Source organism: Cricetulus griseus, chromosome 3 (genome assembly GCF_003668045.3).
Source record: "Cricetulus griseus strain 17A/GY chromosome 3, alternate assembly CriGri-PICRH-1.0, whole genome shotgun sequence".
NCBI lineage: Eukaryota > Metazoa > Chordata > Mammalia > Rodentia > Cricetidae > Cricetulus > Cricetulus griseus.
The window spans coordinates 148643503-148660268 of NC_048596.1; positions in this window are offsets into that span (position 1 = coordinate 148643503).

Here is a 16766-nt window from a genome sequence, read left to right on the forward strand (position 1 = left end):
TGGGTTTTATAACATCATTTTTATACATACATGCATACATATGTCATATTCACCCTAGTCACCCCTCACCTTGTGTCATTTTCTCCTCTTCTTGGTTCCTTTCTTTTTCCCAAATATTATCCCATCTACATTCATGTCCTTTAAAAAAATCTAGATTCTACATATGAGAGAGAGCATGGGTATTCCTCCTTCTGGGTAACTTATCTGGCTAAGCATGATGGTAACAAGTCCACATGTTTTCCCCAAAATAATGTAACATTTTTCTGATTGAACAAAATTCCAGTGTGTGTGTGTTGGGGGTTATACATGTCTGGTGTGTGTGTGTGCTGGGTGAGGTTCTTCATCCATATTTGGTGTAGTCAAGTTATAGAATCACAGAGACACTTTATAACTTGTGTCAAGCATATTGGAATCTACTAGAGAGCTTTATATATCATAAGACTGCCATGGAAGTGATAAAGCCAATGGCAAGAGTGGAGCTGGGTGCTTATGAGAAGACATCTTTATCCCCAGTGAGAAGATGGTGTCTCAGCCAAAGACAGCAGTACAGATGTGAGAAGGGATGGAATTTAGTTCACCACATGGGTCTGGTCATTTACCGATCAAGTGGATGTGGGAGACAAAACCCAGAAAAGGTGGCTCCAAGATTTGTCCATGCAACTGAAGAAGGTGTGCCAGAATTCCCTGCTTAGCTGAATGCTTCAGAGGGAGCAGTTTGGGGACTTTAAATAATGCATAGTATAAACATAGCACAGCCATTTCAGGGAAATGTCTACTGAAAAGAGCAATTGCCTGGTGAGGTTTGTTTTGACTGGTTTCTGAGGAAGAATCAGCAGCATGATTCACACACAGGCTCTCCTGGCCAAGAGAGGCAGATGGTTGCTCTTCTTAGGGCTGAGGGTTTCAGGGAAGACTTTCACTGGGTTTCTAGAGATTGCCAGTCTCATAGTTTATAAATATTTCTCTTTGACGGTGAATTTGTCTGTGTACATTCAATGCTCACAGTCCTGGGTGATATCATAGGCATTTGGCAGGCAGAGAACCAACTCAGAAAACACTTCAGGGTAGTTCCAGTGAAATGTGCTCCTTCTCTTGACCAGGAATACTGAGAAAACGATACCTACTTTTGAGATACTGCATGAAGATGTTCTACAAACTGTCATTATCAGTTACTGTTCTGTTGCTGTGATAAAATACTCTGACAAAAAAGCAAGGTTTTTTTTTTTTTTTTTTTTGGCTTGTAGCTCCAGAGTAATACAGTGCCTTGGAGTAGGGAATGACAGTTAGTTATGTCATTGACTAATCACATATCAACTACATACAGGAAGCAGAGAGAGAAAACAGGAAGTGGGGCCAGGCAATACAACCTCAAAGCCTGCCCCAGGACACATTTCTTCCAGCAATTCTCCATCTCCTAAAGGTTCCATAACCTCCCCAAGAGTGCCACCCACTGAGGACCAAGTCTCATGTCTGAGCCTATGGAGGACATGGAAACCACAGCACAACCACAGAGCTTATGAGTCCTGTGTTCATCCAAAAGTGACTTATTAAAGACATGCTGGGTCCTACATATTGCACATGGACGCAGGAAGAGTGAGGAGGCTCTCTAATTTCCAGAGTTTGGTGCAGTTCAGAAGGGTTTCTTAATGTTTCACTCTTGTTGTTCATAAGGAGGTCTTTTTCAAATAAATTTTTTTAGCACACCTTCAGAATTACCAGAAACTCCAAGATGGCACTATAGTTTTCCTGTAGGCTATATCCAGTTTCCCAGTTCCCACTACTGGCCACTGGTCCTTACTCCACAGAACCAGCTACTGCATTGTAGGTCGTGAGTTTCTACCACTGGGGATCTGAAGGTACTGCTTTTTTTATGTAAAAAACACTTTGGATTTTCTGCCTTATCAGCTATAGCTTTGTGTGTGTGTGGTATGTGTTTGTGTCGTGTGTGTGTGTGTGTGTGTGTGTGTGTGTGTGTGTGTGTGTGTGTGTATGGTGTGGTGTGTGTGTGTAGTTTGGTGTGTGGGTATGTGTGTTCATCTTGTATTTGTTGTGTGGAATAATGAGCTTCTTTTAGCTTTTTCACAGATTTGTGTAATGTACTTTAATTGTATCCTCCCCTTTGCCCTCTCTTGGCCTCTTCTTTTTTTACTTTCTGAAGACTTGAAGATGCTTTTCTAATGCTTCCACTTCCTCAAATCCCTTTCTATCTCTCTCATACTACTGTCTGGTTCATATTCTAATGAGTGATATTTTCTAAATTCATTCTCTTATCACTCTGTAATGATTTTATCCTAGAATTATTAACTGTATAATTATTAACTATAATTTGAAATATGTTTACTCACTGTTTTCACCTAATTTCAACTTTGTCTTAGATCATAATACTCTTAAATTCAACATCTCCTTATGTTTCTACTATTCAATGCAGGGAAATAAATACACATTATTGACATAAAATGATAGTTATTGCTTAAAATGCAATCTCAAGTCATTCCTTATAGCATGCTTCAGAATCTGCTAGGTTGTGACTATCAGTAGTTACTTGTCTCAGATCCCTCCCTTGCTCCCTTTTCCTATTTCCTGTGCTGTACAGCCTCTCCTGCTAAGTAAATCCCACCTTTGATTCGGTCACATGGTGAGCTGTGGCTCCTGGAATGTTGACAGAGCAAAGACAGGATTGCTGAAGAATGAAGGTACACCAAGAGAGGTACCTGAGACATAATCCAAGGGGGCCTCACTGCCAGAGTCTGGTCTCTGAGCCCAGAGGCTTGAAAGGGGCTATTGAGTCTTTCTTTGCTTTTCTTCCAAGACCATGAGACAACCATGCCAACAGCTCACCAGGCATGAGGCAATGGGAGCACAGCTGTTGGCCAACCATTGTTAGTTAGTCCCATAAGCCTAGCAAGGCCTACAAGACCCACCAGGCCCAATCACTCTCAACAGGCTCACCGATGCAGGAAACGTAAACAATTATTCCTAGCCAAAGAAATTTTTGGTCCATTACATTTTATACATTTAAAATTTTGTTACTGGAATGCACCAAGGGAAATGTTATTTTAAATCAATGGGCAGCAATGATTCCTAGTCAGATATTACTGGCAAAACAAATTATCCCAGAATGTCCATGGTAGTCATCAGAATACCAACAACTCCCACAAGGACATTGGCCTTCACTACTCTCCTCATGTCCATGGGAGTCCTCCTCACCTGCTTCATTTTTACAAGCACTGTCTTCTCATAGGCCTTTTCTATGATGAGCACACTCCTTGAGCCATTCCTCCCACGTCTGCCGGCCCTGATGCTGTTTTAGAATTTGGAATAACGTGCACTTATTCAGTTTATTTCACTGTTCATTTGATGCCAATAAGAGCATAATGGTTTTTACCTTCTGAGCATCAATTAAATATTGTGGACATATTCAATCAGTTAACACAGGGAACAAACTCATGAGGTGAATGTCACTTCATATTGCAAAAAAAAAAAAATGAGGCTCAGGGAAGCAATTAATTTTACATGGAAACTCAGGCAACCAATGTCTCAGCCATCAGCCATCAGCCATCAGCTGCAGCTTAATGTCAGTTAGAATTCATTTAGCCCAGTGCAACAGCAATTTCATATCTCTGTGTTTTTCCTCATATCTATTTTTTACAGTGACTAAAATATAATTTCAAGTTTTACCACCACCAATCTTATAAATATTTTTAATTACTTTCCTTATTATCTGAGGAACAAAAACCACTGGGTAGATGGTTTTTGATAGTGATGTCTCTTATAGAAGATTTTAAAGTCTGCGTAATTGTATACATCTGTTGCTCTAAAAATATTTCTTTGAGATAAAATAATTACAAAACAATTAGCCAGATAATACAAATAATTAGCCAGATAAATTATGTACAATGTCTTGCAGTTTTGGACAAACTGCCAAACTATTGTTATGATGATGATGACCACAGTTTTACTATATGTTGGGGACCATGCCCCAAGCCTTGTGCATCCTAAGCAAGTACTGTCCTACTTGTTCTGTTCCCAGCCTCCAGGTTATAAAAATGTATTAATATCAATGTATTCTATGACCAGTTATGAATGTACAGATGTTTCCATAGTTCAGAACACTAAACATGCAATTTAATTGGTAAATCAGCTTTTGTAAAATAACACTGTCCACTTTTTTGTTTTCTTCCTTAGCTATTGATTAACACTTCTTACATATTCTGACTTAATAAATCCCAAACCATTGTGAATGTTGTATTTGTACTATTCATGTATCTTTATTTTTCCCTTTATTAATTTTCCATATTTTCCTATTAAAGCAATTTTCTTGATTTCTGTTCATACAAATCATTCCATAACCTCTTGTCTGATTTTAATTTTGCCAAATTTAAACTTTTACAGTGTAGATGAGATTAGCCCTACAGAGCCGGTAGTGATGGCGATCTTCTGCTCAGATGTCAAATCCTTTGGGTATTTGTTTCTGGACCTTGTCTCATTTCTATCACACTGCCCACTTCTTGTGATATTCTTTTCTATTCATAATTACAGTGACACATACTAGCACTTAACAGCCTCATATATATTCCTGCAAAACACAATAAGGTTTTGTAGATTATTTTAAATGTTTTTAGCATGAAGAAATGAAAATGCTTAAGCATATAGGTGTGCTTCTCTCATCTGAATATTACGCAGTATGAGCATGTATGAAACATCATATTGCTCCATGAATATGTATGCTTTTAGAGATAAATTAAACATTAAATTTATTTTTCAAAGAAGTAGCTACTCATTGAGTTGGCTAAACGAATTACAAATTTCATGATTAAACATCATTTTCATAGAAGACAAATGCTACTTGTGAGTCAAGAATCAAACAATGTAAAAATCTGTGATTTATTTTAAAGTGGGTTTAAATAATATAATAATTTAAAAACTGTGATTTCAAATTTTTACTTCAAGCTATGTTTATCTTCGATGAGTTTTTCTTTATAGCTGCTGCATGACAGCATCCGAGGTATGATGACAGCAATTAACTACCTCATAACTTAAAATAATTCCAGCCCTTCTCTAAAACCTTGGATTTGAATGCTAATTAAGCAATTAGAAGCACAGGGGCTACTCTCCAGCTGATGCCTTCTGGTTAAGTCAGCAGACCCAAATGATGAATCCCATTAACATGGCATTCAAAAACAAACCCAAAACCAAAAAATAAAAAAAATAAAATCCAAAAGACAACAGCATTTGAGAAACAATCACCCCAAAGCATCTAAGAAACAAGGATTTGCTTTCAATGTGGGGGGACATTTTCATTTTTATAGATGTATTGTTAAATGCTACTGATAAAACACCAACAAAAATTACTCATGCAAGCTCTCTACCCCCATGTTTGAGTCATACATTTATTTATTTTTTATTTTATATATCAACCCCGTTTCCCCTCCCTCCCTTTCTCCTGCCCCCATCCCCGCTCACCCTTCCCACTCCTGTCATCCTGATGATTGTCAAAATGAAACACTGATCTCCAGCAAACTGGGAAATGCGGATGGGAAGGCCAGCTCTTAGTGTCTGTTTGGATAGTTTGATGAACAGCAACTCCTGGGTCCTCCTGATTAATGGGTTCCCCATCTTCACAGAATGCAGACTAGGTTAAACCACCTGATGATTGATTGCCTTCCTCTTTATTTATTCTGCCTCCGGAAAAGAACCCCTCAACCTGAAAACCCAAGTTCAGGAAGACAATTAAATTTGTGAGCTAAGAAAATGAATAATTCTGAAATTAGAAGATAAATTTTGGAACTATTGCTGCTCAAGGACCATGAGTTTCTAAATTGAGTCTATGAGTCTCATCTCATAAACTTGCTTGGACTGGCTCATTTTTCATCTGATTTCTGCTTGTACCATGTTTGAATATGTTTTTGGTTTCTTATTTCCCATAGAGCATGCATTTGGTTGAGTTTTCCTTTAATTTCATTCCCACCCCTCCTCTCCATGAATCTAAAGGCATTGGTAACCAACCAGAGTCAGCATGATGGGTTCAAATCCCTGGAGAACACAAAGGAGTGGCTAAAACAGGGAGAAAGAAGACAGCTCAGAAATGTGGCTGAAGAAGTTATTGTATTTCACTAGTGCCTTCTGCAAAGAGTACCTCTCACTCACACTCAGTGGATAATCGGGGACCATCTATGTATCTGCTAAACCATTTATATTAACAAGCCTATACTAGAAAAGATGGTATGTTACTGTCATTCAAAGATCATAAGATGATAAGAGGAAAGCCGAGAGTGCTTGAAGTTATTGCTGTTTTTACAAATCAGATGAAGTGCTCAGTAGTCTGGGGAGGATTGTGAGATAGGTAGGGGAGTGTCGTTGGCCCAAATCTCTCAAAGCCATCTCAAATTTCAGTCTCAAACAATTGCCTGGCTGATTATGGGATCCATCAAACCTTATGGGAAACAATATTGGGCTCTTGATGTAGCTGAAGTAGAGAGAGTGAGGGAACTGAAGAGTTTGTTGACATTATCAAGTAATAGAAGACAGTTATGGAGAACTTAGTGTGCACCCGAAACCACTCCAAGAACTTAAAATCAACCCATTTAATCGTAAGACTTTAAGAGTGATCTGGTGAAGTGTCATGAACAAAAAATGAGATGTAGAGAGGTTGAGTCACACTGGACTTAGGTCTCAGGCTCTCCTCACAACTACAATGGATCCTCTATTCTCTCCTTGAGGCAGAGCAGGAGGAGTAGAAAGCAGTTTTCCATTGTTCTTTCTCCTCCCATGCCTCTCTCAGGCTCAGGGAGAGACCTTTACACATTCCTCTAGAGAAACAGTGAAACTGTGAATTCAGTTTCCATCCTCAGCAACACTCCATCCTCAGGAACCCTCCTGATCAGCTTCATCTTGTGCATAATGAGACAGGAAGCTGAGAGGAAGCTGAATGTGAATTCTGAAAGCTCCCTAACTCCCTGGTATCCCCAGGAGATCATGCAAACACGTCTCATTTTGCACAGCTACCTTTTGTTGTTGGTTGGCTCATTTTTCATCTGAGCTTTGCATCCTTAGTGTGTTCCTAGGATTCTAGGTCAGCAACTATCTAAAACTTTTCAAAGAATGAAAGAGAAGTTTGCATACCATCTGTTTTGTGTTCTTATTGTCTTTATTAGAAACTTGTCTTCAAAACCCAAAGGTTTGGCAAAAGTATTCAGAGAATGAAACACTATGAGTTTCTTAAATACTTACCCAAGAAGATAAAGTGTGAGTTTGGAGGGAATGAGTGCTAAAATCTGGGAACACCTGGCTGGGATGCAGTCTGGGCTTCTATGTCTGACAGCCTATAATGCAATCATCTTTTATTCTGTATCATATAGATTTCCTGAAATAATGTGTCCCATAAATCAATCAGCTGCAACATCATCTACTCTTTACCTTTAGCTAGTGTAAATATTCCTCCCCTGATTGTTGAAGCACTCTAGCCTCCTCTAGAGAGATTTGAGTAGATTCTGTAGATTCTATCACTTAATGGATGTTGGAGAGCAAGCATCTCAGTCCACTAGATTAACATAAATTGTCCTTGATCTGGATGATCTAGTTTCTGTTTGCAAAAACCCCCTGCGAACCTTCCAGGTTATAAATATATTATGTATATATGCATATATATGCATAACCTGGGTATATATGCATATAACAGCAGATTGTCATATCTGCTGTTAGTAGCCCACATTTTCACTTGAATAGTGAGTAGTATGGTTGCTTTGAAACTTCTGTTTGTGCTAGTATTCTGTTCCCCTAGCAAGTCTGCCAGTCTTCCTGAACTTGTGATCCTGTTTACCTTGTATTCCCTTTGAGCTCCTACTTGAGTTTTACTTGCTTCTAGTCAGAAGGAAATCTGTCACAGGCAACTGTGGGCTTTATGTTCTTCCTACTCCTAGGTTGTGCTGAGCTTCAAGCAAGGCTGTGCCTATGACCATGAGGAGTCTCAGTCCTGTAGAACAATCTAGTAAGGGAATGTTAAAGACTGGATGCTCATGTCTTCCCTGACATCCCATATGGAGGGTGTGTCCCCTATGTAATTTGATGACATGAGGAGGCCTTGGGAAAGCAGTCATGATTAGAGCATCTTTAACCCTCACCAGATGGTTAATGCCACATTAGAACTTCAGCCATCAGTTCCCTGTCTGCCATGTCAGCCATCAACAGTTTGGGAAAGCATATCCTACCAGAAAGCAATTCTTGCAGACCTCCATCTTTACCCTCTCATATCCCAATACTGTGAGAAATAGAGGCTTGTGGTTCAAGTTATCTAATTTATGGCATTTTGATCAAGACAGGAACATAGATATTTTTCTGCCTGTCACTAAATATATTGTTACAGGCCATGATCAACCACAATGAAAGAAGCATGTAGCATGTTTGTTATTTGTTTATGAGTGTGTGCATATGTGTGTTATACATGCATATGTATGCAAGCTCCCATCTACTAGGGACAGCTACAGCAGAATGCTGTATGTCTTCCTCTGCATTTGCCTTGAGACTGGGTCTCTCACTGAACTGGAAGACTGTTGTTTTATTTAGATTGGCAGGTCAAGGAGCTTCCTCCTGGGATCTACCTGTTTCTGACCTTCAACACTGGGATTACAGGCACATGCACAGCCATGTCTGGTATTTTTCATATGTGTTAAGGATATGAACTCAGGTCCACTGGCATTCAGAATAAGATTTCTGACCCACTGAGTCACCTCCTCAAGCCTGCAGCATGTCCTTAAAGTATATCTGAGGATCCTACTAGAAGTAAATGAGGGTAGTGACCACAAACTGACTTCTTTAAGCTCATCAGATAGATAACTTGGTAAGGGATGAGGGGGCATTCAAGGCTCTCAGAACTACCTGCAGTGAAGTCTTAATCAAGGAGAGACTGATTGGGGACGGGCACACACACCTAGAATTGCAGTACTTGGGAGGCAGAGGTAGGGAGCTCCTCAGTTCCAGATCAGCATTGTGGCTCCATAGTAAGGACATGTTAAAAACTACAAAAAGAGCAGAGGAAGGAGAGAGATGAGGAAGAGAGAAAGAGGAGGAGCAGTGGGAAGAGAGGAAAAGAGAAGGAACAGAGGAAGAGGTGAAAGAAAATAGAGGGAAGAGGAACATGAGGAGAAGAGGAAGAGATGGAAGAGCAGGAGCAGGAAGAAGCAGAAGATTCAGCTTCCGGAAGAGCAGGCAGTGGGACGAGAGCCATGTGCAGCTGAGCATGGTGAAGGGCTCAAGATGCCCATTCCTATAGGGAAGCACTTTTACCTTTTGGAGGCTGTAGAATGACCTTTTAATTCAAAAGAAGAGAAAACTTGTTTCAGCATTTTGCCTCCATAACCTCTTAGATACAGCCTGGGTCACAGCTTGATGGCAGTTTTATGGAGATAATTCAAGGGTACAAAAATTGAAAACTATTCAAGGCCATCTCAAGGTGGAGGTTTTTTTTGAGTCACTTACTTCCCAGTTTAAAAAAAAAAGCAGTCCTTGGGGGTAAACATCTGATGAAGGGAAATAAAATTAAGAATTCCCTTCAAAGACACAGAATGCTTTGAGATCTGTTCTGGTCACATGGCTGCCTTTACAGATCTGTCTTGGCTAGACTAATAGATCCCTAGGGATACAGCACATGCACTTTCAGAAAGTGATTTTCCCTGTTTGCCCTGCTTGGCAGGAAAGTAGATTGGGGAGGAGGGGACTCGACTGCCTCATGGTTGCCTGGGATTACTGCTAATCTTCACGAAGGTGACATGATGTGTGTCTAGAGAACCAAGTGTGAGCAGATGGGTGGATTCTACCTTGAGGTGTCCATTCTTTTAGTCTAATTCATTCCCTTTGGCAGTTTTAAATAAGGTATAAGGGCTTGAGGTTTCCTTGATTATAAATGACACAATGTGAAGAGTCATGCTATTCTTCATTTGTGTAAGGCTACCTCATTTTGTTTAAAAACAAACACTTTCAGAAGCACTCACAGATGTCACACACATAAACACTCATACCCCTCCCCTTCTCCCACTCCACCTCAGGGGCCTTATAACGTTCTTATTCACTGAGGACCTGGACATGACCTGACCCCCCCCCCCCAGTTGACTCTTATATCCCAAGAGACACAAGCTTAAATTCTGTTGAGAGAAAAGAAAAACACACACCTTCTCATGCATGCTATTTTTCACATTGTCTCCTCTACAGGATTTCTTTAAAAGTCTCATAAACTTGAAATTCCTTCTCCCGTCTTAGCAAATAAGCCCCACTACCAGAGAACCTTCTGAGGAACCTCTTGATCTTCCTGTGGACTGAAGTAGGTCTACAATACTGTATTCATGTCTAGCTCCCAAAAAGGGTAAGCTTCCATTTAAATAAGAAACCTTTAAAAAATTATATTGTATTCCATCTGTGGGTAGGTGTGATTTGAGTATTTAATGATAAGCCAAGTTTTTCTGTTTTCAGATGACTCACTGCCAAGCATGCTACGATGGTGTAATCTATGTTGACAAAGGCCAACCATGGATGCTGTTGAGAACATCCTGGTCTGTAGTATTTGTCCATAGGTGTATAATAAATAATGTACTGAAGGCTTAGTGTCTTAAAACAACAAACATTCCTCACTGAAGTAAAGACAGAGTATCTGAACACCACATAGCTGAGTGGTTCTGTTTTAAGGTCATATGGAGTGACAAGGAAGATAACACTTGGGACTGTTGTCGCTGAAAACCTGGGCTAGAGAAAACACATCCAAGATGGCTCACTATACTGGTTTAGGGAAGAGACCTCATGACATTCTCTGCAGACTGAAGCAGAAAGCCTTGATTCTCAACTGTGTGTGAGTTTCTTCATAGGAGCAACCATGGGCTTTACTCAGAGTGGGAAATCCACAAAGAGACAGAAAGACTGCTAGGTTTTGTGACTGCTGTATGTAATGTATGTATGTAAAGTATTCTTAGTCATACAGGCCAACTCTGATAAAATGTGGGAGAAGACAACACAAGGGCAGATGATCCAAAGAGGCAGGGGTCATGGGAGGTCACATTTTCACTGGCCTCTTTCCAGAATTATGCACCATAGAATAATTCACCTGGGTAAGAAATTCTTCATTACAGACTTAACTGTATTTCTGTATATAATAAAACTAGAATGCTTTGGCAAGGGATTAATTACAGCCCCAGAGACACAGGGATCATTTAAGTAACAATGTTCCAGAAAAGTAAAAAAGGAAGATCACATATATACCAGAAAGTCCCAGTGTTCAGGAAGCCACAGCAGGCCATTGTTATTAAAGCTTAGGGACAACAAGTGACACAGCCATGTACCAGATCACAGAAAGTCTTAAAAAAAACAATGGAGAAGCGGAATTTCATTGTTCCTTGTGGAGAACCTGTGAAGTTATAACGGGAACTGATTTACAAAATCCAGTTTGTATTTTAGTAAGTATGTTCTGTCCTAAATGTGGGGATAGATTACAGAGAGTCAGCTGGGAAGCCACCACACTGTGATGGTACAGACACAAGGACAGATAATGATGGCAGCTGGGTATGCAAGTTGAGACTGGAAGTGACCCCTTGCAAGGAATGGCTTGGAGGAAAAATGTAAGAGATGGCAGTTAGGGTGCTTTTGGAGAAGAAGGAAGGGATACATACATGAAGCATGTGAGCATCTGCCTTGGACAAATGGAGGAGTGAGACAGCTCTCCCCTGAGAGACTTGGGAGTGTGGAGAATTTGAGAAGTCCCCGGAATGTGCAGATAATATACTTGATGAGTCTTTCTCAAGACACAGTAGCAAAATAACTATTTGAAAAATTGCAAAACCAATTCCTACTTTAAACAGCTGTAGAAAACACATAAACATTAGATTTGGAGAGATTTATGATGACAATTAATTATTAAAAACAAAATGACTTGTTTACTTTTTTAAATGCCAAAAGACCCATACATTTTCAAGGCAGTGTTTTTGAAAAATATTTGACAATGAAACTTTTGTTCAATAGTATTAACTTACTGAAAATGTGACATTCTGGGTAATGATTTATATTCTGTATCAATTTTTAAAACTCCTTCAAATTGCCAGCAGTACAAGAAAGTGTCATTTCATCCTTGCTCATCATTGCATTAACCACAGTATACCCTTATGGAATGTTTTTTTGGGGGAGTGGTGGTGGTGGTTGAGATTTACAAGAAAGTTAAACTGTTTTTTTAATCTTATTTTTGTTACTTTGCTATTTCAGTGTTTGTAATTTTATCAGTCAGATAAAAACAAAAATCAGTTTTTAAAAAGCATGCAGTGGTTTTATACTTTCAACTACAAAATGTGTCCTCTTAGCTGAAATCATTACACACTTGTAGTCTGGTTCAGTACTGCCTAGTAAATGGTGTGATAGTGTGAACCCGTAATCGCAGCTCTTGGGAAGTTGTCAAAGCTAGCCTGGGCTACATATGGAACTCAAAGCCAGCCTGGGCTTTAGAACAAGGCAGTCTGAAGTTTTGTTTTGTTTGCTTGTTTGTTAGTTTTGTCTGTTGCTATATAAAAAGTGCTGGCAAAAGCACTGCTACTTTGTTGAGACTTTACAATAGAAAATACATGCCCTAGTTGCAAATTGATATTTATGCCAATATTTTTCAAGCAGTTGCTGCTTGCAAGTGCCTGACAATGGGCTGAACTTGAGGGCTGTCTTTGGGCTGGAAGTTTGCTTGTGTAGGCAGAGAACCATATTTAGCAAAGCCAGAAGTACCTGGTAGTTTCTGAAGCTAAACAGAAAATATGCCCTCACCTTTAAATAAACACCAGAACAGAAAATTTCCCAAGAGGAAATAATTAGCTCCTAGCATATAGTGGCTTTGAGATTTTAAACCATAACCCCAATAGCCGAATGGGCTTTGTGAAGAGCTGACGGTTAGGTGGTTGAGGGTTCTTCTAGGTTTAGGTTAGGTAAACCCTTCTGTTTCCATGGTACTTAACAACTGAAATAACTTTATTATGATTTTGACTTATCTAGAAAGAAGGAGTAATAATACCTACTCTGTGATTTCCTGAGAATAAAATGTTGATGTCAAGTAATACAAGCATTTCTTATTAATTGGCAAATGGCTATTCCCATATAAAATAGTGTGATCACCATCACACAAGACAAATAGTATGCATTGCACAGTGGTCACACAGTAGTGACAATAACTTAAATCTAAATTGTGTTTTAGAGTCTGTAAACACCACTCCCTCTCTGGTCCATTAATAATAAAACACACTTCTCTGCAGAGAATCTGCTAGGGAGACTGTGTCCAGCCGCTGGTGGGAAACGGGTGAGCACTGAGCCAGGCAAGCTCGGAGCCGACAGCCATTAGTGAGAAATAACAGATGGTGTCTCACTTTTTGCTATAGGCAAAGAGCCAAATGACATGACTAAATAGAAAGACAGCCCCAGAAGACAGCATTTGGTCTCCCACTGAGCTTGGAGCCTGAAAGGCAGGGACATTTTTAATAATCTTTCTTTGACAAGCTTAAAGCTATTTAATGCCTAAACCTGTCATACCTATCCGGCCAGGAGAACAGGTCTCCAGAGAGAAACCCCACAGTATGCAATCTTACCTCCTCAGGAAAAGGTATAAATTGCACACACATAAAAAACATTATAGACCAAGGTCACCAAATAAGAGCTTTCCAATGAAATAAAAACAGCAATTGCCTCTCCTTGTAACCCTCTGGACCTGGTCCCCAATCTATAACAGAAAGAAAGCTGGGGTTTTGTCCAGTTTATTAAAATAAAACAGTAGGGGTCATCTGTTTTCTTTGGCTGAAATTTGAGTCCAGTTTAATTAGGAGGAAATGCATTGTAAATTATTATGTGCTGAAAATCTATACAAAAAGAAAAAGAAGGAAAAAATGAACTCATAATTCTTTATATATTGGGTTTCACTTTTTCATTAAACCAAATGAAACAGCAAGCAAATGCTTTTCTTTAAAGCTTCTGGAATAAGTGGGGACATCAGCAATCTTTGTGATTAAAGCTCTTTATTATCCTGTGTTTGCAGTACTCGGCAGGTGTGAACCAGTCTTCTATCAAACACTGCGCTACTGCAAATTTACCTAGTGAATTGTGTTTATTTTCCAACAAAGTAGTAGAGCCCTATTGTGGACATGAGTTTGATTCTCTCTGGAGTCCATGGCTCATCTTGCCCCAGCTGCTTAATTTTCTTGTCATCACCAAACCATCATGTTTTAATAACTCTCTGCTTTTCCCCAGCCTTGTATGAATGCAAGGGCACTGGAGAGACTGCCATACAGAGTGACTGGTTGGAGGCTTTTTGGACAACCCCAGGAAGGTGCAAATGGTCACTATGTCAACACTTCTCCTCTCTGCTATAAGCAGTCCTGATTGTCATGTTAATTCCATTACTTCTAGTGTAGGGTAGTTGGAAAATTTTCAGAAGGCCATTTAAAGAGGATGGGGATGTGGCTCAGTTTGTAGAGTGCTTGCCTAGCACACAAAGCTCTGAGTTTCATCCCCAGTGAAGCTTGAAATGGTATAGTGGTGCATACCTGTAATCAGCCCCACTCTGGGGATATCAGGCAAAGGGCCCAAGGTCATCTTTCTCTATGTTGACAATTAACTGCCAGCCTGAGGTACATGAGACTCTGTCTGAAAACAAATATTGTTCAAAAATAGAGATGTAAGCAAATATATAGACTTATTTTTAGTTTAGAAACATAAATGTTGTTAGAAAAATCATTCACAGGCCTGGAGAAATGTCTCAGTAGTTAAAACGCTTATTGCTTTTGCAGAGGATGTGGATTTGGTTTCCAGTGCTCACATTTGGCTCACAACCATCTGTAACTCTGGTTCCAGGTACATGATACTCTCTTCTAGCTTCCACTGGCATTGTATGCATGTGGTGCACATAATTACAAGCAAAACATACATATAAAAATAAATATTTACAGATTATTCACAGCCAGGCGTTGGTGGTGCACACCTTTAATCCCAGCAATCGGGAGGCAGAGGCAGGCGGATTTCTGTGAGTTCGAGGCCAGCCTGGTCTCCAGAGCCAGTGCCAGGATAGACTCCAAAGCTACACAGAGAAACCCTGTCTCGAAAAACAACAACAACAACAACAACAAAAACAAAAACAAAAAAAGATTCACATTTTTAATCTTGAGAAACAATTATTTTAAGTGAGAAATTTCATTACAAAGGGGAGGGAGGGGGCAGGAAAGAGAAAAGAGGTAAAGAGACATGGAGACAGAGAGAGGACAGACAGAAAAGAAGAGGATGACAGAAAAAGTCCAGTCTGAGAAACAATTTTTATGGAACTTGCAACAAGTCATGTTACACATGCACAACTTAGTTTAACATAAACATAAATATTTCATTACTAACCTGCAACTTACTATTTCAATTAGATGCAAGGACAAACCAGAATATGTGTGCCTTGATCAACACACATGCTCTCAATGTTATGAGGCTGGAAAGTATCCATCTACATACCATGTATTCTGAGTTGAGTATTCAGTACTATAGATTAGTAAAAACAGGATGACACCCAATAAATAGAAAAACATAAGCCTGTTGTGTTTTCTTATCATTTAGACTTCTGACTTCCACCACATAGGCCCCCATAAATACTTTTTATCAGAATCTGTTTTCTCTTTTAGTCTCACAATATATAAAGGTGTTGCCTGTGTATTCTAACCTGAATTAAGAGTAATGCTTTCTCTCCAATGGAGGTGAAGCGTTCTGAGGGCAGGCAAGATCCATGCCATGTGTTTTCTTATTTTATCTCTTGGCTTAGAACAAGGCTCTAACACAATTCTAATAAAGACATAAAAGCATATAGAGTGTACAAGTTATCAAGGTATGTAGTCTTTTCAATTCTTTGGCAGCATCACACTTGTTTTAGTTGCTTTTCTGTAGCTGTGATAAAATACCATGACCAACAGCATTTTCTGGAAGAAATGGTTTATTTTGGTTCATGGTTGGAGAGGGACATGAGTCCATTATGGTGAGGAGACATGGCAGCAAGCAGCAGGCATGGTGGTAGCAGCAGGACGCTGAGAGCTCACACCTTCAAAGGCAAGCATGGCGCAGAAAGAGCAACCTGGAAGTAGGATGAGTGTGAGCTTCAAAACCCATGCCCAGTGACATTCTTCCTCTAGCAGGGCTGTATCACCTCCCAAATAGTACCACCAACCAGGGACCAAGTGTTCAAACACCCACCCCTGGTGGTAGGTCAGGGGAGTTGTCATTCAAACCACCACACCATTTAAGACAAGTTCAGTTTTAAACGGTTTTAGTATCATTTACATGCCTTGAGGTCATATGCTAGAAAATGAAGAATCCAAAGCTGGATCAATAATTAAATAAAGAACCCTGTGCACATCATTAAATGTAGGGCTTAGAAAACAGTCATTCTTATTAATCTTCTATATGCCAAGCAATATCACTGTTAAGTTACTTCTGATATTTTTAATCTTGGCAACTCCCCAATGAGGGAAATCTTTGCTTTATTTTCAACACTACCATTTCATCTGAATACTAAGATCAAAGAATTTTGGTGTATTCTGAGATCACCAAGTGGCAAGCAGTGGTGCAACTAAAACTGAAATCGGAATTCATGATGCTTTCCCTATGGCTCTCTGCTCACCTCCTTATCTCGACACTCAGTATAACCTACATCATACTAGATGGTCACTTCTATTCTGTCCAAATGTCTGGCAGAAGTCTGAACCTGTTCCAACCTTGCTTTCCATCTTCCTACTCTCCACTTT